Genomic DNA, 25,616 nt, shown 5'->3' on the forward strand with positions numbered 1-25,616 from the left:
ATGTATGTATACACACCCCTTCTGTATCCAGTCATCTATTGATGGATACTAGGATCGCTTTCATATCTTGTCTTTGTGAATAATGCTGCATAAGACATATGAGTGCCAATATTTTTCAAATTAGTGTTTTTATTTTCCTTGGGTAATTCTCAGTAGTGGAATTGATCATATGGTCTTTCTATTTTTATTTTTTTTTCTATTTTTAATTTTTTGATGGGTCTTTCTATTTTTAATATTTTTTTCTATTTTTAATTTTTTGACGAACCTCCATACTGTTTTCCATAGTGGCTGCACTTGCTTTTATTCCCACCCACAGTACATTAGGGTTCCTTATCTTCCACATCTGGCTAACACTTGTTATTTCTTATCTTTTTTTATTCTAGCCATTCTGATAGGTGTATGGTGATAGCTCTTTGTGTCTTTGATTTGCATTTCCCTGAGATTAGTGATTTGAACATCTTTCCATATGTCTGTTGGCCATCCTTTAGGAAACTGTCTCTTCAGATTCTCTGCCCGTTTTTAATTGGATTATCTGCTTTTTGGCACTGAGTTATATCAATTCTTTATATTTTTTGAGTATTAACACCTAATTGGATATATAATTCGCAAATATCTTCTCCCATTCCTTAGGTTTCTGTTTTGTTGTTGGTTTCCTTTGTTGTGTAAAACTTTTTGGTATAGTCTCAATAGTTTATTTTTGCTTTTCTTTCTTCACAAAGAAGATGTATCTAGGAAAATGCTGCTAAGGTTGATGTCAGAGAAATTACTGCCTATGTTTCCTTCCAGGAATTCTATGGTTTCAGGTCTTACATTTAGATCTTTAATCCATTTTGAGTTTATTTTTGTGTATGGTGTAAGAACGTGGTCCAGTTTCATTTCTTTGCATTTAGCTATCCGGTTTTCCAGCACCATTTACTGAAGAGATTGTCTTTTCCCCATTGTATATTCTTGCCTCTGTGGCCATTGATTAATTCGCTGTAAAGTTGTGGGATTATTTCTGGGCTCTCTAATCTGTTCCATTGTCTAATGTGTCTATTTTTATTCTGGTACCACATTGTTTTGATTCCTACAGCTTTGTAGTATTAAACAGTGCTCTTTTAAACATTGAGATTTCTGGGTGTGTGGTTACCTTTTTTTCTCTGTAGCAAATATCCTAGAAGAAGTCAGAAAGTGCTGCCACTCCTGCATTTATGTCCCCAACCCTCCGAAATGCTAGCAATTTACCTTGAGCTGAAAAAATCGTGGCAACCAGTTTGAACATTACTAGTATATTCCCACCTATTACTTTCAGCTGTTATTAATCAATATATACCTGAGTACCTTGATGTCTCTCCCAGTTGTATATTTCTGCAATGCTGTAATAAAGAAGCATCTATTGTTTCTCCATTTGAGATAGAAGACCAACATGCTTTTTAAAGAAATTATTTCCATTTGTGGTAGATAATCATACAAACATGAGAGACAATAGGGATATATGAAGATAAATGGAATATAAGGAAAAAAATGAATTACAAGGTAAATATTTGAAACAGAACTCTGAAAAGAAAGAGTAGTTTAGAATTGCTTACAAAAGAAAAAAAATAGCTTTTTAGAAGATACATTCTGAATAACCTGCCACAAAATTGTCTTGTGTGTTCTACATAGACAGTATTAGAAAAATGGGCAGAGGTATGCTATAAATGTGTGAAGAAGTAATCGTGGTATGGGTAGATTAAGTTATGGTACAAAAATAACAGTTCTTCCTTCAAGATCCCTAAACCCCAAGTTCCTGAATCAGTTCAGAAATAGATTGATCTCTGGGAGGAGAGTAGATGATGTAACAATCTGGATTGAAGAATTCTGTTCCATATTGCTCCAAGGTGTGGTTCCAGAAGAAGGTAATTAACCTTGAGAGTGTACCCTGATCCCAGGGCTATAGTATACCCTAGTAATAGCTTGATGTGTATCATGGGAGTCAGCAGCCATAAGGAAGTAGAAAGAGTTTGTGATTTTTTTCAAGAAAGCATAAGTTCCTTTTGTGACATATTGAACTTTAATGTGACAGTGATAAATGTTTATAAATGACCAATTAGGAGACAATAAATTGTGCGTGTGTGTGTGTGTGTGTGTGTAAATTTAGATGGAGGGAAAGAGGAAAGAAAATTTAGAATGAGAGTAATAGAGAAAAAGAGGGGAAAAAACATATTGAAACTGGTCATTTGAATAGTTTTATGATTAACTTTTATATGAGATTTATTCCTTTGTCCTTTATGTAATGGTAAATGTAAGAGGAAAAGTAACTATTCAAAAAATGATGATTAAATCATAGCTGTTTGATTTGACACGTTAAATGAGAGAATTAAAAATGAGTCTACTTTTCCAGGAATAAAACCTTGAATACTTGAATTTATATTGGGCTTCATACATTTAATGCCCTTTTCATTTATCTCCAGAGCAACCCCACAAGATAAGATCCTTAGCACAGGACCTGACACCCTGTCTAAGCATCGATACTTCAGACGACAGCAATGATGGTGATGGGGAAGCCAGACTGGGAAGGGTCTCACCAATTAAAAAGCTTAAAAAAAAAAAGTGGTACTTTATAGACCCATGGGAGTCACGGATGCCTTTAAAATTAATATCATCAACCAGAAACCTAAATGTAGATTGTGGAGAAAAGCCAAGGGTAGGATTACTCAGGGATAGAGGAATGAGACCCTCTTACCTCGAGAAGCTGAGAATGGAAACTATTCTCTCCTAGCAGGAATACAGTTTTCATGGTTAGAACCTGCAGAGTGAAAAGGAGAGATTGATTAAATGTGTTGCTTCCCACCCCAGCCATCCACAATTTATCATTTTTAGCTACTGTGATTATTTTGCATTCAGCACAAAGATGGGAATCTGGCAGGTTTGTGAGCCTTGAGACTCCAACAGATTGAGGCTGAATTCTTGCTTGTTTGTCAAGGCAACAGAGCACGCTCCCGTCAGTCAATATGACTTTTCTTGCCTTGTCGAAACCATTTCTACTCTATGCCAGTGTCAGTTGCATTTCGCAGATATGGTTCCAAAATACCATTACAAAAGTTACTATTTAATTTGAAGTTGTTTTGGCAGGTGAGCTCTACTATTGTAAATTGTGATTCTAAATCAATAATTTGCAGAGGAACAAGGCCTTGTTGAAATGTGAATGCTATTTAACTTCTATAAAATGCAAAGAGCTCTTCAGTCGGTGCTTTAATAAGTCTAATGACATTATTTCTTGACTACCTAGACAATGAAACCATAACTGGTGCTTGGGGGAAAATACAGAAGAACCATTGTTGGTTCATCCCTCAAAGAAATTTCTCCATTTCGGAAAGCAGAATGTATCCAAATAATTAAGGACATTTTCAACGTTAACTGATTTTTGTAAGACAAGACAAGACAGTGAATACAAAATACCAGAATGTGGTTCACCCTTAAATAAAGATAGAGCTTGGTGAGTTAAGGCCAAGGACATTGTATAATGAGATGACAAGAGTTTCGGTATTAAGTTTCCATGTTATATGACACAACTTATGGGTTTCCCAAATACTAAGATTGAATGAGTGTGAATAAATACATCTTCCTCTTACAATTAAATAAAATGATACATATTCCAAGTAGTTACTCTCCTTAAGCACTTTGGATCAGTAAGCATGTGTCTGCCAGGATGCTTGGCTGAATGCACCGGTTGGCATAGTAAAAAAAGCAGAGATAGAAAGTTCCCAGCAAAGTAAAGATTTGCTTACTTTATGGTACAACAGTGAAGATGTGATAGTTTTCCACTGTGTTTCACATCCTTGTGGAACACTGACCACCAACGCTCTGAATGTAGGCAGAGTAGATAACAGAGACCATGTATAAATTGCTCCCATCAGCCTCAATTGTCCTATGATAGAGATTAGAGTTAGGATTCTAGAAGGCAGCCTATATCTGGCATGAGTATCTCAGAAATGAAGCTTTAGCGTTAGATAGGCATGAAGACAAGAGATACAGAAGAAAGAAAGAGGAAATGGCTGTGTTGTGGCCCCTCTCAGAGTATTGACTAATAATCTTGAAACCTTCGCATGAATCCTTCCAGTGTGGTAGATGTTCTTCAGGCCTGTTCACCATTCTTATTTGTTTTCCAAGAGCACCTTTCTCACCCTTGTCCACTTAGATCTTTTTTTCCTCTATGTGTCCTGCTTTTCAGTACAACTCTTCGGTCTTTCTTTTTATTTGATCATTCTCTGTGATGGAAAGACAGTGAGTTTTTTCAAGCTTTTGAGTCTTTTCTGAAGTCAGGATCTAAAATGGATAGTTACTGGGAGCAGGTTATCTCAAATATCAACTGGAACCAACAGATGAGGACTGTTGGCTGAGAGGGGGTGAATATCTGGGATTGCTCCCAACCCCAGAAAAATGGGTCTAACTTGGCCCTCTTTGAAATCACCAGGGCTTCGGAGGATGTTTGACTGTAATATGATTAGAAAAGTTAACCTGGTTTAAGAATTCTTCATTGAAGTTGGGACCATGAGAGGATGGTATGTATTTTAGTGCTGTCAAAATTCTAGTGGTTGTCTTCAGTATTTTCTTTTTGATACCATGTGATAGGTGATGTGTTGTCTTACATTAATATACATATTTCCATTTAGAAAATACCATCAGATACATAATCTGTTTATTTTAATTCCTATCACACCCCTACACGATACATAAGGTAAGCATTATTATCCTTATATTTTAGTACAGGGTACTAGCTTGAGAGAAATTGTCTAGGTGAGTTATATTCAGAATCATATTCAACTGTTATTTGCTGAGCATATAATAAGTATTAGGAAGTTTTGCTACGTGCCAGTACCTGTATTAGCTTCCTGTCATTGTTCATAACAATCCAGTGGAAGTGATGGCATCACTTGCATTGAGCTGGTAAGTTTGAGAGCATGTAAGCCACTCTTGAGAATCATACCACTTTTAAGGAATAGAGCTGAGATTTAAATTCAGGTATAGTGAATCCAAGTCCACTAAATTTTATACTTAGGTTAAATGTAGCACTCTAAGCTGTCATTGTGGTATAATATTTGGGTCACACTACCAGTCTTTCAAATTATGTCCTATTCATACTGATTTCCTTTTAGATCCATGTCCTAAAATTATTTTCTCATCATGCCAGCCAGGCAGCAGGAAGCACAGACATGGGCATGATAATTGTGTTAAGAACAAAAGCTGGCACTTACTGGACATCTACCAGGTGCACTATGCTAAATTCTTTATATGCTTCAATAGTCTGCCTGCATTTTTGATGTTTGATTGCCAACAGCTTTCAAGCCCTACCACTCCCCTGTACCCTCTGTCTCACATCTTGACAAGCTGTTATGAAAGCCTTGGGTGCTCCCTCCTTTGACACCAGCAGGATATTCAAACCATGCAAGGCTTAGCCTGTGCAAGGGAAGGGAACCCTCACTTCAGCCCCACTCCCTAACGTTCAGAAAACCCTCTGTTCTCTGAAACCACTTTGAACCTGCTTAGGAGCCTATTCTGTTCTCTCCAGAATGCCACATTAAGTGAAAAGTAAACCCTTTCATACTTCCTTGCTGTACGTGTGGCATCATCTGTCTTACCATCTAACCCAAATTTAGAGCGGGAAGTCCATCCTATTTGTTGGAGCTCCCAACACATACATTACTACTAATCCTGCAACCATATACTTTATTATTATCTACATTTTACAGATGATGAACTTGGAACACATATGGAGAACTCTGTGTGTTTTTGTGTGTACATATGTGTGCACGCGTGTGTGTGTGCGTGTGTGTCTATAGGGTGATAGAAGTTGGCTAGGTGGCTAGCAGAAGAAATTGGAAAGGAATTTGTTTTTATAAGTTTAATAAAATCATTAGCCTTCCCTGAGAAATGTTGACTTGAAAGATTGAATTACCAGATGACTGATAATTCAGTTAGATAATGTTTTATAAAGTTTTATGAGATCCTTGGTAGGTGTTTCAGAGACAGGTATAATGAAAATGGATACTCTACAAGTTCCTGCCTGTTCATAATCAAATTGCATCCTTCAGATATATAAAAGCTCACCCTCAGAAATAGTTTCTAGGTATATTCCCTGAAGAAATAGACTGGAAAATAAAATACTGGCCAAATGTTCTCCCTTTGTTGATTTGTAGAAAGCTTAATTAAAATGTGAGAGCTTCTAGAATCCCTCATTAGAGTTTCAGTGAAACTAGAATGGGCTTTTCAGAGCCTTCCTTCTGCTCGTCCTTTCTGGCCTTCCCCTACACCCAGACTTTATCAGAGCACTGGACTGAGCTCTTGCTCTCACTGATAACTCTGGTCCCATTGGTTATCTGGAAGAAGCATGCATAAATAGTGAGAACTCCAGGTCTAAGAAGGAGACATGAGTTCCACTTTTCGTCAAGATGAGGACATCCTCTGAGTTTTTTGGCCCTACCCAGTCAGAGGGATCTGCCATGGACAGCATGGGGGATGTCATTCATAACAGATTTATCAGAACTCAAGCCAGAGTTCATGATATGCTACTTACTCTTCAAATTTTTCCACAAAAAAAAAAAAAAAAAAGATTCCACAAGTATTTCATTAAAAGATCATGAAAACTTTTTTTGAGTGTAACTTATTCTACTTTATACTATATCAATTGGTACTCTTAAAACACAGCTTCATTTTCTAGATACCAATACTGTTTCAAAGTATTAAATTCCTTTAGTGGTGCACATTTCTTTGTAATTGTTTTCTTACACAAACATCGTTTGCTACAGTCATAGGTATTTTTTTTCTTGACCTTAACGATAAACAACTTATGTCCTCTAGTTTTTGCATTTGTCTGCACACTTTTATGCTACAAACTCATTTCCAGCCTTTTCTTTTCACATACTCCTAACATGTCAAGTACAAGGGAATCTCTCTTGGGCATTGGCCCTTTGTGATGAAAGAGAAGCTCTTTGTAGGGGGTTGCTATGATGTTAGGGGAGCTCAGAAAACATATCAGAGTGGTGTACAGTGGATGTTTGACTATTGCTGATAACAGACGATGGAAGGCAAATAGGGCCAGAAGAACTTCCAAGAAATTTGAAAATAATAGTTTCTGCTTCCAATGAAGTGAAAATGGAGATACCTATTAAAAGCTACATTGTGACATTAAATAATGCAAAGAAAACCATTGCACTGTACTTGTGGTTGCCTACCTGTAGTGTCTGCTGTGTTATTCAAGATTTCCATGCACTTCCAGCAGGAGAACAAGCATCGTGACCTGCCTGTACATGCAGTAAACTAAAGAGGACATTATGTAGGAAAGGGAATGCAAGAGGAGGTGAAATAAAGAGCATGGTCTTCTGACAATCTGGAAAGCATTTACTGAGAACTTCTTGGAGATCCCTGGAGATTTTAGAGAATCATAACTGATGCTCTTCTACTGATTTGAGAAAGTCTCCTTAAAAAGACCATGGAACATGGACTTGAGAACTTGAGAGCATTTTATGCTCTTTATATTAAAGCATTTTATGTTGTATTTTTTCTTTTGATCAAATACAGGTCAAATGATTTTCGTTATTCTGCTCTCCAGCTAATTTTGTGTTTGTGTGGATACGTGTTCATTTTCAGAGTTGAAATCAGGGTATTCGGGTTCATATTTGGTCTCTTTATTTAGTCTTTGAATAGTTAAGCAAGTTATTTAAAACTCCTCTGAATCACAATTTTCTCATCTTTAAAATGTATATATTATACCCTATCTTATAAAAGTACTATAAAAATTGAGTGAGATAATACTTGGAGATTATGACCTCTACACAAATTATAATTGTTATTTTTTTCCCACCACCCCCCTCCCGCCCCTGCTGTGCCCTGTGAGTGTAGACTATTAGAAATGGAACCAGCTTTCTATAACTTGGGTGTTCATTTTATTGCATGCAGCTTATTTGATTTGATGGTGAAGGTATTGGAAATGATGGTGTTTTAAAGCATGCTTCTTATGAAATTCAACTAAGCAACTAATTTCTCCTTTTCTCACTTTGCTCATATGTTGTGGACTAGAATGGATCACAGAGACAAATGTCATGGACTAGGAAAAACAAAACAGCCAAAAAAATAAATCCTAGGCTGCATGCTTTAACGTAAAACCAGAAGGCACCTTCTTTATAAAGTTGTGCCAGGATTAATTAAAACAAAACTTAATGAGCTGGAAAAGACTAGGTACCCTGTGGACATAAACACTGAACATCCCACCCCAAGCTATTAGTATTTAGAATTCCTCATGATTTCAAAATTATTATCGAAAATTTGTGGAATTCCAAATGTGCCGTAGAGGTATGTAGCTTTGCGAAATGAGGGCAGAGGGAATGGATTGGGTAAAAGAGCTTTCGTAACACAATAAAAACTGAAACACCTTACAAATCAATTTTTTTTTGACATTTGGAATCGAAGTGTTATAGATCCAAATCAGCTTTGCTTGGAAGGAACGAAACATCCAAAGCAGAATAATAAATTAATTGATCAATTAATTAAACTCAAGGGAGTTGGTATAAATTCATGGAGTATGCTATACTATATGCTATATTACTATAGAGAGGGGCAAAAAGCACACTTAGAAGTATTAGGTAAATATCTCTTTTTCCAGGTGAAGTTTGAAATATACGACTTCTAGGCCTCATTCCTTTATCTAATTTTGTCTGAGGCTTTTAGGGACACAGGGTATAATTATCACCCTGTGGATGAAGCAACACTGTATAGAGGTATAAAGTGGCTTTGCCACGGAGGCATACCAAGTTCTAGAACTAAGTTTCTGGAATTCAAGTTTTCCTACTCTGAGTAAAGTAATTCCTCTCCACATTGGCAGATTTTTAAGTAACAGAGACATAGCTGCTTTTATTGACTAATTTCAGTAATAGCCTTTTCAGAAAAATAGGGACATATCCTCTTGGGAGATTCAGGTTAATTTACCCCAGGGGATAATGAGACATTTGTCGGCTGATTTGCATCTGTGACCTGACCAGGAATAAATGCAGCTCTCTCAATGTGAAGGACTTGCCCTCTGCCTGGTGATTTGGCATCCATGAAATCCACCATGGAGTGTCAAGCCCTACTTTCAAAATGCCTGTGATTCAAGTCCCAGTGGATGACCTGCTAGGACTCCCAGCACTCCATGGGTAAACCAGAGGCACTTTCATGGGTTTATAATCTTTACATAATCTCATTCAGAAAAAAAAAAAAAAAATCAAGACATAATTTTAGTACTATTATTTCCATTGCTAAACAAATTATACATGCAATAGTTTTTTTGAATGAAAGCATTTTTAACCAGCCTCTGTAGATTTAACATTTTTTACTGCACCTCAGTGGATCCCAGACAGTATGTATATGTAGGCATTTATATTAGATTTTTTTCTCTATTAAAATATATTAGATTTATTTTTCTAATACCTTATTTTGAGAAACCAAATGGACCATTTGAAAAGTGTACTGGTTTCTTTATTTAAATATTAAAAAAATGAGTTATTACTAAAAATCCTATTATAAAGAAAAGTGAAAATCAACAAGAAAAATGACATATGCAATGTTATGAAAAACAGAAAGAATGTGTGATCTTTAACTAATTGATTGATCAAGCAAAAAGATAGAGCTCCATCCCATATTTGAATCCAGTAGTAGACTTCTGGATCAATTTTAGAAGTTCCAAGTTTTTATCTTCTCCTTTGCTCTTTTTCTTTTTCTTTTTTTCTTTCTTTTTTTTTTTTTTTTTTTTTTTTTTTTTTCAGTTTGTACTGACCTAGAGAAAGCCAGGGATGATGAATAAGACCAACTGCCCAGTTTGGGGTAAAAATATACCCTTCATACTTTTTCAAGAGGTTGTTACACAGGGTAAAGGAACCTAAAGACAACAACCACTAATAGTGTAGGCTTTATAGTACCCTGAATCTCTATCTTCTCTAATGAAGATAAATTTAGGGAGGGGTTATTATTATTTTTTTTTTTTTTTGTAATTCTAACATCCTGAGCCAATTCTGTGTGTTGGACACATTACACAACTAGAAGCCAATAGAAATAGACCTCAAGGCAGATGGGGTAAGTGGCATGATAGTATAGTAGAAAGACCAGCTTTGGAGCTTGAATGAGCTGTCAAACGGTGACTGTCCAGCTCTCTTGCTAAATGATCTTGTGCACATGTTACTTAACCTCTGAGAGGCTTAGTCTCCTTCTTTATAAACAGGGCCAATAATGTTATTTTTCTGAGTAATTACTATGGCTAAGTGATACTTGACTTATTCGTTCAGTACCCATTCACTATTACTATTCATGAGTCTGAGACTTGGTCTTCCTTTTAAAACTGTAGCATTGCAAATCAACTCCAACAGTGACCACAGGAAAGGAAAACACCCATCTATCACTCTTTTGGAATGTGAAAGGACGACTGACAGCTTCCACGAAGTTAGAATTTTTAGAGTATATTGTTCAAATCAAAGTGATGAAAACACTGGCATAGTTATTTTCTTTTTTCACATGAAAACAACACCACTCAGGTTTAATTTTTTCAAGCTGCCATTCTAAAATGGCAGGATTATTAATTCATATGCCCAGATAAGGCATGATCAAGAATTAGTTCACTCTTGATGTAGGTACTTGTGGCACATCGAGGCAAGTGCCACGATATCAAGTTTCAAACATCAAACCCTTATATTTTGAGTTCCCTCTCCAAACTGTCCTAAGAAACATAATCCCAAACCAAAAGGTCCTTTTCCCACTTGAAAATGGCCTGGACAAACCTTCTCTAATAGAAGTCAGACCCAAGGCTCCTGAGAAGGAACATACCAACTTTCTATCCTCCCTGGCTCCTTCCTGTCTCCCTCACTCCCACCTTCCTCACTCCCTCCTCCCTCACTCCCACCTTCCTCTCTCCATCACACAGGTACCTCACCGAAGCATCCTGCCACTTGGAATTCAGAGCAAAAGTGGTGGCTGTGCAAAGAGGGCAATAAACATAAATGATACCTGTGGGTAATAGGTTTGAAATTACTGTGTTCCTTGGTAACTGGATATAATTACAAGTACCCTAGATTCCACGGGGCTACGGTGCAATTAGCACTCTCATTTCCAGAATAAAAGGGAAGGATTACAACGGTGTTGCCACAATTCAGTAATGTGAGAAAAGGGAACTTACCAGAAAGATGTCAGTAGTTCTGCATATATTTCTCCGTGTTCATTTCACATTGGGAGCCTGCGTATTTGTAAGTCTAAAAAGCACACAAATCTATGTGATTAAGCCCATATAAGTTATAATACATCACCATTATAGTAAGGCTACTGCAGGGGTCCTTAGTAAGTTAAAAAAAAAAAAAAAAGGAAAGGGTGGGAAAGTAATGAGTGATGTGACTACACTGTAGGCAGTGGGCAGGTTACCATATATTTTGGAGGTAATTAAAGACGATTGAGTGATACTTCCCAGGCTAATGAGTGATTCCGCCACTGCCTCGCAGCGGGGAGGCCCCTGTGTGTTACTGCACATTTCCACAGTATTTACTGGGGTAATGAGTGTTATTGCTGTGGTGTAACAGCAGGGTGTACTGCTCACTGTGTTTCCCCGAGAGCTCTGCCATCATTACAAGGCAAAGTGTGATTGCTGTTTTGCTAGACACCACTCTTGATCTATTCCTATATTGTTCCATAGTAATTACCAAATGGGACACACCCTATTTACCAGGGTGTGTCCTTTAGACAATCAAGAAAGAGTTTGTTTGTCTGTCTGCTGCTGTGGCTTAACCACAGCGTTCCTGATTTGGTTATGGTATATATAATTGTGGGATTGTTACTGACTTGCAATCACTGGCTCATATACCACGTTTGCTCTTGCTTCTCCTGGGCCTTGGAAGGGAGGTTTCCACTGCCGTCTGGCGTTGTTCAAGCTACACCGTGCGAGCAGGAGGGAGGGTCTGGCAGAGAGGAGAGAGGAGGCCTTCACACTTTAACAGTTATATTTTGAATATTCTGCGTCTACATTCCCTTCTACGATTCTAAGAATAGTACCAGTATATCAATCAAGAGGACATATAGTCAGCAGAACAAAGACTCAAATCAGTCAATATTTTGATTTCACTTTACAGGATGTAGGTACGGAGAACTGTCTTCGCTTAGCATATTTTGACTTACTGGCCAATCATTGGCTAAAATATTCCATAGGTTCTTATGTTTTCACTTTGGAGTCTGTCACTGTCTCCCCTCCCTTAATTTTCATTTGGAAAAACGTCACCATGTGTGCGACTAGGAAAAGTGCTTTGGTAGCAGGATCAGAGTCCTCAATTCTCGTCTGACTCTACCCTTATGGAGACCTCACCTGGCCATCAAGAGTGATGGTAAAGGGAATGAGCCGTGGTGTTGGACTGCCTGAGGTCAAGTCTCAACTTTACCATGGGTAAATGTCCTAATGTCCCTGAGCCTCTTTCCTCGCTTGTGAAAGGGGGAAAAAATAGTACCTGCTCCTACATTTATTACAAATTTTAATGAAAGAATTAGGTCAGATGTTTCTTAAAATGCCTGTACCGAGTACATTGTTATTAAATGTTAGCTATGATTACTTAACTTGTCGAGTTGTAATAGGAAAGACTTATTATTTGCTCCCTAAGTTGCTTTCTATCTCCTGAAACTTGGATTCCCTGATGTTTTATATTTGTGGCTATGTCAAAAGAAAGCAGAGAACAGATGTACATGCACAATTAGGCCTACTTCATGACCTGAAATATCTTGTTGAGTCAGTTTCCAGTTTACACATGGGTTCGTCAATAAATCTGAATTCTAGCTACAGCAGAAATAAGAGGAAGGAGCCTCAGACTGATCAAATAGGAAGACAAATCCATCTACCATTAACGCTGGTATTTACAGCGCTCCATGAGGAATTAGAAATATCAGCCATAGAGACACCTGAGTGGCTCAGTGGTTGAGCATCTGCCTTTGGCTCAGGGTGTGATCACGGGGTCCTGGGATCGAGTCCCTTATTGGGCTCCCTGCATGGATCCTGCTTCTCCCTCAGCCTATGTCTCTGCCCCCCCCCCTTTCTCTTTCTCATGAATAGATAAATAAAAATCTTAAAAAAAATAAAAGAGAGAAGTATCAGCCAAATGAGGAAAGCTGTTGTGAGATAAAATCAGTGAGGTATACAGACTACTCTTCCTCGAAGTCTGTGTGAGGAGTGTCGAGATTTTAGGTCTTCTCTAATGAAAGACCTAAAAGACATCGCCCACCTATCCATTTTCACCCACGTGCTATTTAGTTTCCGTGTATGTTTCTTCAACCTGAAATTGCTTTATACCATCAGAGTTCCTGGGGCTAAAGGAATCTCTCCTGTCACAACATAACCCAGAGAGACTTGGACGTGAATCTCTCAATAGATAGACTAGAACTGTAGTCAGTTCCTGGGAATACAGTGCTGTAGTTAGTGTTGTGGGAAGTGAGAATAGGAGAGTGAACCTTCTGGGTTAGTGCTTCCATGCAATGCTAGACATTTGATGGAAACTTCACCCTTATATTAAACTAGAACACTTAAAGAATGCCTCGATTTTCCTGCAACTGGTGCTCAAGCTCCCTAAACATGGAAGCCCATGCTGACAGCAAATAGCATGGGAACTGAATGTCAAGGGATCCACCAAAGACATAAACTGGATAGATCAGAAAGTTAGTAGGACTCAGAGTATCCTCAAACCACAGCCACATATCTGTGGGTTTCTGCAACCCATACTGTAGAGTATCACAGTGTTACATATATAAGAGCGCATGTAGTAATTATTGAGTAAATCCGATGTGTTCATCATTCTAGCTAGTGGGTTCTTTCCTAGAGTGTGAGTTAACCCTTTTATTGTCTTCGTTAGGTCCTGGGTAGAAAAGTCAATGGAACAGATCAAGATGATAATTGCACACAAGATTTCTTACATGCCAAGATGCCAGGCTTGGTGGGTGGTACCCCTGTAGAACTGTTCCTCCACACATATTGTTTCTGGTCCAGGTCGGCTCCGCGGCACATGTGGCCCTGCAAATCTATTCCCTGCTAATGCTGTGTCCTCCATCATTTCGCCACGGCATGTCTGTCCATCTTTGTGAGCACAATTTTTTATTAATCAGCGGAACGTTTGGGCCTTTGAAATTGAAATGGATTTCAGTCTTCTTTATATATTAATTATTGATAAATGGAGCCTGGGAGACAAGGAAGAAGGCAGGCATGATTATAGACAGATAGTTTTTAATTTTATGTCTCTTGCAGTGACAGAGAAATTTAGTTTAATAGGAGTAATTTTTCAAAGGAGATGCAATCATGAGGGAGGGGGTGTAGAAAATGAGCTAAGCATACTAAAAAAGAAAGAACTTGTAGGAGACATAGCATGTTTCCATACCTAAAAATTTCCTAGAAGGCCTTATATCAAGAAGTAGAGATAGAAATCCTTCCAAAATTGTTTTTGTACTTTGCAGGTAGGAACTGCAACCCTGAAACCAGATACTATTACTTTCAAAAGGCCTACATTCCCAACTTAGACAATTTTGTGTCTTTTACATTATCTCAAACTCTCCTAAATTATAGAAAGTCTCAAACAGCCTTAATTATGTACTGCCCCAAACATCATGTAGAAAGGCCATGAGGTGTAGTAGGAATGGTGTTAGGCACACAGACTACTGAGTTCTAGCCCAGCTCCATCATTTTTTTAGCTTGCCATGAGGTCTTCACGTAGAGTCTTCTAGAGTCTTAGTTTCTCCATATGGAAAATGGTGATACTCTTCTTTCCACTAGGTCCATAGGTAGTATCTGAGGATAAATGAAGAAATTACCATGAATAAGTTTCTGAGGCCTTTCTTCTATCAAAAAATCTGAGATTTTCTGATAAAAGAAAAATAATTCTTTTTATGGGTCCATCAGTTACTAATTATTCCATGCAAGCATAGCTATTTTTTATTCTCCACGTCTATGACTAATCCAATTCGACACCACAAAAATATTTGAGCCCTATGATGCTTTTCCAGCATCTGTCCTGGGATCTGGAGATTAAAAAAGAAAAAAAAAAAAAAAGAAAAAGAAACCTAGGCTGCACCCCTAAGGATACCTCATTCCTCAGATCTCATTTCTTGTTGAAATATCTGCATTTTTTATGGGCTCCTATAAACTCGATAGGATCTCTCTGCCTTGCTGCCAGTTTAGCACAGTGAGCCATCCACTGTGATACTTAGAAGAAAGAGTCAATGAGGAAGGGGAAAGCGTTGCATTAGGACGGCTAACACAGGAAGAAGGAAGGAGAAAGAGCAACGATTTGTTTTCGTAGAGATGTGGGAGAAGAGCACTGGGCAGAGGCTCTGCTTTCACTCTATACACTTCAGACTTGACTGTCCGATGGATAGGGGAGAAAAAAAAAATCCCTGGACACCACCCTGCCTATTGTAGTGATTATTGCTTAACTGGCATTCCATATTAGTCTTCTAAAACCTTTTCATTTTATTCTTACCCCGCTCAGAGCCATCGATGGCTCTCACTGGCATGGCACTAAATCCATCTTTCTCCATTTCTTTCCTCCTTACAATCTCTTTCCCTCTTCAGTTCATTTTATGTTTGGATGTGGCTCCTATCAACTCATAATATTGCGGTCTTCTGTAGAATGAAGCCTGTTTTACACAGTTATCCCCCTGTGACCTTAGGTAGAGGAAGGAATGCCTCCATGTTTCTGGATGCTTATAACCCTGTAATTTAGCACTTGCTTTTGCAGTTTTATGTCCTATTCTAATTGTTTTCACAATGGATTATAATTGTTTTTAAATAATAATGTTGTCTTGAACTTTTTAGGACCCATCAGCATTAGATTTTGAAGAGGTCTTTGTTAATTGCTTGATACCAAGACGGAAGTTGTGTTGGCAAAAAAAAAAAAAAGCTGTTTTTTTTTGTTTTGTTTTGTTTTGTTTTGTTTTGTTTTCTAGTGAACTTTTCAGAAAGAATTGTCACAGGACATCCTTTCCCGGTCTGTCTACCCCTTCCTTTCCTCTAGTAGCTCAACCTGCGTGTGTACACACAAGAACACACAAACCTCTCAGGAATAATTACTGTCAAAGCTGCATTCTGCAGGAGGTGTTACAGCCCATTTGTCTGCTCTGGGCTCCAGAATCTCTACTGTGATTGATAGAGCTCCACCCAGCACACATATCTGTCTGTAACACCTCAAAGCCCATTTTAAGGGCTTTAGGACCCTACATATATAGGAGGTGAGAAAGACTGAACTTCTGTATGTGATGAGAAGTGCATACCATTTATCACAAATCACTTAAACATGCTACTAATTACAGACATTGCTTAACATGCATAAAAACGGGCAAAAGATTAATTGTCCTTGTGTCCATTCTCTATTCTTCTTTCTGTTATTTAGTTTCTGCACATTTTCTTTGGTGTAGTCCACTTCTTCTTTTCCCTTGCCATATGTGCTTGGATTGGTCAGGTCTTTGTATCGAGGTCTTATTACTATTTTCAGAAAATTCTAATTCTTTATCACAGTTTTACCAACGAGGCTTTGCTTCCCTCCAATGAGCTTTGTATAATGCTGGCTGCCAGCCTTACTTATTAGGCCAGAAATGACTGTGCTGTGCCCCCGCTCACCCTTTTTCTAATCTGAGGATTCTGGGTTCTGGCCAACAGCATCTAGGCTCTGCTTCTCTCTCTCTCTCTCTCTTTTTCTTTTTTTCTTTTTTCTTTTTTTTTTTTTTTCCTTAAATTAGGTTGGGGTTAGTTGAAATGTGAGCTGAAGACACATCTTACCACTACATAAATAGATACACACTTGCCCCATCAATGTGTTCAACAACCTCTGTGCCTCAACTGTGTGGTGGTAAGGGGGGGTGGGTATGAATGGGAGGATACTGTGTAATTATCGCTTGTGGTATTGGATGCACATGTATTGAAAATAAGTTCTCTGTGAATTACCAAGTTAAGTTGGTTTCCAAGGACTCTCAGACTTCGAATATAGACAAAGCACTTCTCATTACCCTGAATACCGCTCCTGAGGCTGAATAAAGAAACACAGACCTAAAAGACACTCAAATTTACAACGAGGAATGTAGGACATTTGGCTCATTGGTAGTCACAGGTTTAGTTTTAAAATGCAGATGAAAGATACCCCAGGTCCAAATGACACTTTGTAAGCTAAACCACAGTATAAATTGTGAGCTGTGTCATTTGCTAGCACATTAACCTATATATAATGCAACATTTGTATGGAGCCCAGTGAAAGATTGGATCTGACTCAGTAATTTCAAACACAATTGGCCTCTTTCATTCTTTAATTATCCTCACCAATTTCAAGAATTAACCTTAACTTTAAATTATGTAGGCTTCCTCCTTTGGATTTGTGTTACAATTGTAGGCTTATCTAAATGTTAGATGGTAGGAGTTTTTTGTTTTGCTTTGTTTTGTTTTTCTCTTTTTGCTGAATAGAGACATTTGTTCCCAGTTATTATCATCATAATGACCCTGCCAAAAAATAATAATATTAGAGGCCGAGAGGGTCTCCAGCCAGGCTATTGTGGGACCCCTGATGCCAGAGCTAGATTGCCTGGCTGAAAATCATATCTCAACATAATTGGCTGCAGTGACAAAAAGAGAGAGTGAGAAATAAAGAAAGAGAAAGTCAGCAGGTCTGATAGGAAGGTTGCAGGCATTTATATCTAAATGGTCTCCCAATGTAACATTTTGCTCCTAATGACACAGGATTAGGAAGGGAATATAATGAGGTTTTATCAAATGTTCAAATAAATAGCCTGACCCCCCCCCTTCTCAGTACCCCTCTTTCTCCCTTATATATGATTTAAGTGTAATAGAGTCTAAGGATTAAGAAAGGCAAATTTAGCAGAAGGCTGAACGTCTTTTTTTTTTTTTTTTTTTTTTAGCCTTTTTCTCCCACCTTCTCCACTCATATCATAATTAACCCTTTGTCTGCCTTGTGATGCTGGTTCCATTACTCTTCTTTTTCCCATTGCTTACTGTTCTGATGTCAGAGCTTGAGTGAGTATCTTACAAAGAATGAGAGATTTCTAGAAATTGTACGAATTTATCTGGGAATGTCAGTCTCCTTTTGAGGCAAGATAGCAATATTTGAGCGTAACAAAAAAGGACACATGAACATTTGCAAAAGGAGGTTCAAGGGCTAGTATTGAAAAGCAATGTTTTTCCCCTGCCTTTCTCTCCACCAGCCAGACTCTGCTCCTCCCCTTCCTCTCGTGTTCCTTCCAGCCAAATACTCCCTTTGCTCTTCTTCAACTTACCTTGTCTCTACTGCATCTGCATTTTCCTTTCTCCTCACCTCTCTGTCCATCTAGGTCTACACGGTTTTCCCACTCACAGAGCAACATGACCCGGGCTCACAAGCCCTTCAGGGGGCAAAACAGCAATTTCCAGGCATTTGTTTTAGCATTTGAAGTGAATTAACACTCAATGCCTAAACATATGATTCAGATTCCTTGGCAGTGCTAGGTCAAAGAGATAGTCTCTTCCTTCATTTTATATATACACTTTGCACGCACACACATACCCATTCCGTATGGCATATTCTGCTAGGTACCATGGGAATTCGTAAGATGAATTAGATGTGTTGCCTTTCCTCACAATTATGATTTAGTAGTTTCTTGCACCATCTGCATAAAAGTGATTGTTAGAGCCGTGAAGTGGATGATGTCCTAGTGGGAAAATAATATGGAAAAAGCAGAAGGCAGAGGTTGAAGCCACAGGGGTCAGTCCATGTTTAAAATGCAAAATAAGGGGGGAAAGCCAGTGAGAGAGACAGATAAAACCTGGCTGAAAGGACAGAAAGGAGATCACAATAATGTAGTGCCAGAAAGATCTGAGAAGAACTTTGCAAGAAGGAGGTAGACATAACAACATGTCAGAGAGTCCAAAGAAAATCACAGCCAAGCAAAGGCTGTTGCATTTGACGATTAGGATGACCTTCGAGGAAAGTGGTTTTTATAGATCGTGGGAATGCAGCTGAGTTGCATGGGGTTGAGGGCGTTTGGTGGGGAAATAGACCTGGCAAGTTGGTTGTTTTGAGAAGTTGGATGCTAGGGGAGAAAAAGAGGAGGAATTAATGAGAAAGTAAAGTAGAATGCATGCTTTGCTGTGTAGTGTGGTGTGGGTGGGCAGTGTGGTTGCAGTGTAAATATGGCCTGAAGGCACCAGTGTACTGTTCCTTTGTGTGAGTAAACAAGGGGGGGATGGAGCAGGGAGGGAAAGTAAGAAAGAGAGAGAATACAAAGGACCATGAAGTGATTGATGGAGCCAGATCCTGGCAGAAATTCAGGCATATATACCGAAGTGGGAGATTTTTATATATTTTGACTATTAGATTTGGAATGAAATGATTTTTTTTTTTTTTCATTGAGAAAGAAAAACTCAGGAAAGGACAGTGACATTTGGAGGGATGGCAAGGCAGCCAGGCAGTGCCTCGCTGTCCGGAACTCCTGGGCTGACAGGTTTGAATCACGTTCTGAGCGTCCACGGATGAGGAGTGCACACTGCATTTAAGAAGCCTGCAGTATGCATTGCAACAGGCAGTTGGCACGGAAGGGTCCTAGGTTAAGGGATGGCTGTAAGTATCTGCTCAAGTCCTAGAGTAAGAATTTTCAAAGGGTTCAGCACAGTGTCATACCTCTTTGCCTCAAAATACTAGGTGACCAGAAGTTGTGTGTATGCAGCCAGGGGATGAGCAAACCCAGAGTTCTTGAGTAGTATTTAATAAATAGGTATTCTCAGTACCTGTAATATATTCCAGACACTGCAGTGAGCTCTGTGATTTTCTTATGGCGGCCACAGTAGGTAACATTAATCCTGTTGGATCAATAGGAAATTTGACCTAGAGAGGTATGGTAACTTGCCTCAGATTATGCATCTGGTAGAGAACAGAGGCCAAATAGCATAAAATCTTAGACTTTGGAATCTAATTACCTAGGTTTGAATCCCAGTTCTGTTATGTAAATTCCTTAATCTCTCAGAATACCAGTTTCTGTATCTGTAGTATGGAACTAATAATATTACTTCATTTGCTCCAATGAGATTAAATGCATCAATATATGCCAATCACTTACAGCAGCACTTGGCTTATTTTAATATTAGCTATTAATAATTTAATATTAGGTATTACTATTGTCATAATTCTGATTTTCTAAAGTCAAAATTCAGTTTTGTTGTTTTTTACTTTATTGTAATTTCCCAAGCTGTGTCTACAAACCATAAATTAACTAAGATGTTATCAGGTAAAAGAGAACACCATAGCTACAAAAACTTGCAAAATAGATGTTAGATCAAATTTATCAACCTTCTTTACTACAAATGACTTAGAAACTCTAATAGGTTAATACATACTCGGGACTTCTAACCTGGAATATAACAAAACCACTAGTTACATAAAATCTATAGAGAACTTATTTTTCCTTTCAAAACACTTACCAACATTTTGAGAATTATTTTTCTATAGAACATGCTGCAAAAAAAAAAAAAAATTATTCTGCACTTTGGCCACTAAACAGAAACGTTTTGAAAAGACCGATCTCTTCTTGGCCTAAATTGGGTTTACAGGAAAAGCAAAATCAGAGAAGGACTGATGATCTTTTGAGTATTGTCACAATTTGGTAGATTTAGGTACAAAATGGGGGCAAGAAGTAGATTTGAGAGATGGTAAATAAAGAGTAGGAGAGGGATGTGAGAAGGTCGGTAAAGAGATAAAGGACAATGTCAAGACCTTAGAGGCAGACCCATTCTTTATAATGACAAGACCCCTGTGTGAATTTTTGTATGTCTCTCAATTTTAAAGGAGGTAAAAGTTGGAATTGAAAAGGCCGAGAAAGTATGAAATCAAAGCTCTAGATGGTTCATCATATGGATATTGATACATTATGTACAACTACTGTTTAATATTTTTATAAGAGAAAGCATGAGAGATATATATGGGAGAAAGGTGGAGAAGAGGGGGTTGGCTGTACAAATATAAAAAATAGTATTTGAATGTGATTGATTACTATAATGGAGATATAATAAAACATCTTCCTCTTATATTCAACTTTTTCTTTTCATTAATCAGTTGCTTTGTTTTTGATTCTAGAGTCTTTTTTTTTTTTTAATTGAAGAGCTGTGTTTAAAGCATCTTGTGTCAAGAACCAAAATAAATTATTTTGTTATTTGTATGACACTGTATGATACAAAACAAAGATATTGGTAGTTTTGTGGAGAGTTTGGAATGTAGATATTAAAAATAAACTATTCTTCATTATCTGAGATTATTTTAATAAATAGAGTAAGGGATGAAACTGAAAAGAGTTACCTTATTTTTAGGTAAATCTATTATTAATACAGGGAGGGTTTGAGAGCCAGAGACAACAGGACAACTTTATTACATTTTAATCATTGAAACTGCACTCACTCTAGAAACCTCAAGCAATGTTTCAGATGTTTGCATTGTTTTGGTGCATATTGACCAGTTTTGCTATTAACACATTTAGTAGGAAAGCAGATAATCTAGCATGAATGTAATCTTCAAAAGCTATAGAATTTAGAAATGACAGATATTTACTGAGGTATACCAAAGGTGAAAGTTCCACTAGCCACAATTACCCTTACTTTCCTTTCTTCCAATACTTTACTCATCTTATATCAACTTTGGGCCAAATCCTGGACTGGACACTGAAGATTGCAGGATGCATACGATAGAGCTCCTCCTCTTAAGGAACTCAAAATCTGATGGGGATTTAAGTCTGATTTAATTATCTCTATATTTATTGAATGCTCTCTATGTAGCAGGCATGTTCTAGGAATCTGAAATACTAGTCACTAGTACTGATTATAAAATATTGTAAAGGTTAAACTTGAGGTGTTAAAGACTAAGGGACGATAGAGAACAAATGGCTAAATTAACCTTGGAAAATCAAAAAGTTTTAGAGTTGCAAAAAGGATTTAAATAAGAATACAGAGAGATCAAAAAGCACGATATATTTAGGGAACTTCATGTAGTTATGTGAACCTGAACAAAGGCAGATATGATAGGAAGTGATAAGAGATGGTTGAACGGGTGGCTAACATCTATTGGGAACTGGCCAAAGCATGATATCTTTAGAGAAGAAGGATAAGTAAGAAGTGAATTGAAAATGAGTCAAAGGGATGTGGAAAGGCTAAAGAGAAAGGGAAGCACACTGAGAACCACTTGAAGAGAAGAGGCGCTACAGAAATAGGATGGTTCTCTAAGTGTGTAAATTAACCTGTGTGAAATGGGAGGTCTAGAGCAGAAACAGGAGAGATGGATGCATTTAAGGGTCATAGACAAGGGCAAAGACAGGCCTTGAAATCCAGAGTAGAGGTTTTGCATCGTGAAGTGGGTGGCAAGGAACCATTAGTGTCACAAGAAGACGTACAATGGCCCTGAAGTGGCGTACTCAATGAGCTACTAAGATTCTTTCTGTCCCATGAATACTTCATGGCAGCCCAAGTGTCAGGCGGACACCTAACTGGTGCCTAAGGAATTTGAATGATCAGATATAACTCAAATAATCTCTGGGATGAACCCAGATAAACCCCAGGGTCTTTAAGGATGCTATTCTTTAAATAACATTAAAATCGGTTTGTGTCAACTAGGGAATTAATGAGCAGTTAAGGTATCCACTCTGAAACAATTGGTCATTTATAATGATTAGTATGTTATGCACTGTAATGCACCAAAATATTGGATTTTCAGCACTAAAATATTCAGGACAGCAGTAGCCAATGAAATAAATCTTCCACCAAAAAAAAAAAAGAAAAAAAAATTACCTGGAATTATCCATTTCTCTAATGTTCTTAGCAAATGTTTTAACCCCGGCTTGAACATAAGCTTTTCCCCTACTGGCTTAAGATGAATAATTATTTATTTACCCCGATTGCATGGAAATAAACTCCTGATATTTTGTGCTTTTTTTGGGGGGGTTTTGTTTTGTTTTAAGGATTTATTTAAAGAAGGAGAACACATGCATGGGGGAAGGGGCAGAGGGAGAGGGAAAGAGAGAATCTCAAGCAGACTTCCTGCTAAGCATGGAACCCAATGCAGGGTTTGATCCCAGGACCCTGAAATCATAACTTGAGCCAAAAATCAAGAGTCAGACATTCAACCACCTGAGCCATGCAGGTGTCCCTCTGTGCTTTTTTAAATAATAGAAAAGAGAAGAATGATCCTCATCCTCCGCCCACCAAATAAATATGTGGGCCTCTCTATGTATAGACACAACATATACATACATATATATACGCATGCGTTCCAAGGCTAGGATAACATTCAAACAACCATTGCTTTTCAGCTTCAGGCTTATGTAGACACACAGTAAATAAAGTAATTTATTTCTGTGAACGAAAAAGGAAATAGCTACCCATGGTTCTGAGTTAGGCTTCTGCTTATGATCTAGCCATTTCTCAGCAGGTGAAGCCCTTGCTAACCAACAGAAAAACCACATGATATTGTCAGTAATACAATGGGCTTTCGGTATTTTAGATGAAAAAAGGAGTCATTGGTTAATGGTCTCATAGAGAGAGAATTATGGTAATAGAGGTAGTATAGTGCACCTCCCAGTTACTAACCTGAAGCACTGATACCTATCACTGTATAAGGACTATTTCATGAAACACAGATTTCTGTAGCCAGTCTTTAGAAGGTGGTAAGGGTCCCTGAAGGCATGCCCTACAGATTTACCGTAGAACAATGGTGACATGACTCACATGATTCACTTTGACTTAAAAAAAAAAAAGTATCTATTAAAATTTATGTAGTAGGAGCAAAATTAATGCCAAAATACTTCAGAACACATTCTTCAAAATTAACATCACAAAATAGATAGGATTAAAAGAAAGGTACTCATGTGCGTGTGTGTTCAATTATTATACAATTAGATATCCAAAGTCCTAGATGCTATCTTAGCCCTGCCACACATTCATTTACACAGTACATTTTGCTGTGTTTGAAGCTTTTATTAAAAATTAGTCATATATATCTTTCTTAAAATTGAAAAAAAAAAAAAACATGTTTGGGGATTTAGTCCTTATGTAGAACTCACTAGATGCTAGTTCAGGTTAAGAGGCTCCATGGGGGAGGGTGGAGGTGAGGAGTGGAATGTGTTAGTTATTTGCTTCCGTTACTATGTTAAATACAAAATGATTTGAGAGATGAGCATCTTTATGTGTCCTCGGTGCCTAGAAATTTAGGCCATTTTAAAGAATCAAGGAAAACGTAGCCTGTCTGCGTTACCATTCTGTCTGCTTTTCTGATTCTTCTCTTACCTCTTTGTCCAGTGTAAGAGGGAATTAAGGACAAGGCAAGTCTTTCTAGAAAGAGGGAATGGAAGAGAACATAGAAACTTACTATCTACCTGGTATTTTGCTAGGCTGCCTCAGTCTCCCTGCAAAAGATGAGACAAGTTAGCAACAACTGTCTCATTGGCTAGAAAATTGCACAAAAGCTTTTATTGGTAACACTTGCTTAAACTGGCCTTGTATCATATATCTCAAGAGAGAAAACTCAGTTCTTTGTTCTTTTTGCTTCCTCCCTCCACTCTGGAGAAATGGGATCTGCTCTGAGCAGGTTGCAGGTGCACACTTGTCTGGCCTGTTTCAGTGGTGGGAGACCAGACACACTTGATTTCAGATGCAATAAGAACTAGAATAACCACTGCAAGCTTTCAGAGAGCGGGTTTCTTTCACTGCCATCTGCATGTTGGCCGAGTTTTAAAAGCAATTGATAATATTCGTGGCTAATGCTAACGACATCAGTATTTTAAGGATTTAAGAACCTATGATGTTATTTACTCTTTTAGATTTCTCAGAGACTAAAGGGTAGCCTTGAAATAAAACTATGAACGTTACAAATTCCACGTTTGTTAAACCTGTTTCGTGCCCTCTGTGAAAATCAATAGAGGGGCAAAAACTATTTTAAATATCAACAAAATGAAAAGGTGTGACATGCTGAATCCCAATAAGGTCTTCTGAGGACCATATTGCCCAGGTCATTTGAACATAGAAAATTCTTTAAGGAAACAGAGTCTATTTAGGATTCTGTTCCTGAGTCCATTGAAGGTGCTTAGTTCCTGCATTTATTACTGTGAATTACATCTTCCTCTTAGAAAGGATATAAAGGCCCCATTTTCAGTTTCATGGAGGATTTTGCAAATATGGAGGGCTTTTACACATATTGCATAAAATAAACACCTCATTTCTTACGTTTTCTTCTTGCATTGGATAAAGACAAGAACAGCTAAAAGAAATTTATTTCCTCCCTCTCTTCTTTACTGACTTTTTGTCATCTTAGAATGTATTAAAAATGTCTTCACTATTACCCTCTCTTATTTATTGCTTTAATCTCTCTTTTTCTTTTTCTTTCCTCCAGGTAAGTCCTGCTGCTTTCTAAATCTTACCAGAATGTCCTTTAGAAAAATGGTAAGTACGTCTCTCCAGTAATATGGTTTCATTTTCCAGGGTACAAAGAGATTATCTTTTTTTTTTTTTTTTCCTTAAAGCTGCATTTGGTATCAGCCTATTTCTTGGCTTTTATCCATTAACACTAAAAAACACTTGGTCATGAGTGAGGCGGCAATTTTCTGTTTGATACATT

General features: G+C 37.8%; 1 long non-coding RNA gene across 3 annotated transcripts in view; it reads left to right on the forward strand.

Moving 5' to 3' along the window:
• The window catches only part of LOC140624808 (uncharacterized), a 610,288-nt gene that overhangs the window by 417,732 nt on the left and 166,940 nt on the right, over window positions 1-25,616 (forward strand). The window contains exons 1-2 of one of the 3 annotated variants that reach the window (XR_012024247.1): window positions 1,859-1,877; window positions 4,436-4,523. This is a non-coding gene — a long non-coding RNA (uncharacterized lncRNA). Of the gene's footprint in view, window positions 1-1,834; window positions 1,878-4,435; window positions 4,524-25,391; window positions 25,442-25,616 lie in introns of those variants that run through there. The other 2 variants (XR_012024249.1, XR_012024248.1) reach the window with 2 other exon arrangements.

This window comes from Canis lupus, chromosome 35 (assembly GCF_048164855.1).
Source record: "Canis lupus baileyi chromosome 35, mCanLup2.hap1, whole genome shotgun sequence".
Lineage (NCBI taxonomy): Eukaryota > Metazoa > Chordata > Mammalia > Carnivora > Canidae > Canis > Canis lupus.